Raw genomic sequence first — 290 nt, 5'->3', positions numbered from 1 at the left:
TTTCAGCAAGTAAGTATAGAGGGTCTTTTATTACTGTGTCTAAAGTATCATTATTATTTATTAAAATATGTGTAGGATGTTCAGTTTAGGGATGTCTATAAAGTATTATTATTATTATTTATAAAAATATGTGCAAATTTTTAGGATGTTCAGTTTAGGGATTGTGAGACTCCCTGTCCATGAGAATGCCTTCTGCAGAGATTCTCTCCTTTTCTTTCCCCCTTTTCTTAGTGTGTGTAAAGACGGTGTATTACAAAACTTTCCCCACATATCAAATGGGCAAGCTTGCA

The sequence above is a fragment of the Cibotium barometz genome, chromosome 43 (assembly GCF_041138505.1).
Source record: "Cibotium barometz isolate CiBa-2024 chromosome 43, ASM4113850v1, whole genome shotgun sequence".
Classification (NCBI taxonomy): Eukaryota; Viridiplantae; Streptophyta; class Polypodiopsida; order Cyatheales; family Cibotiaceae; genus Cibotium; species Cibotium barometz.
This window is presented reverse-complemented; position numbering follows the sequence as displayed.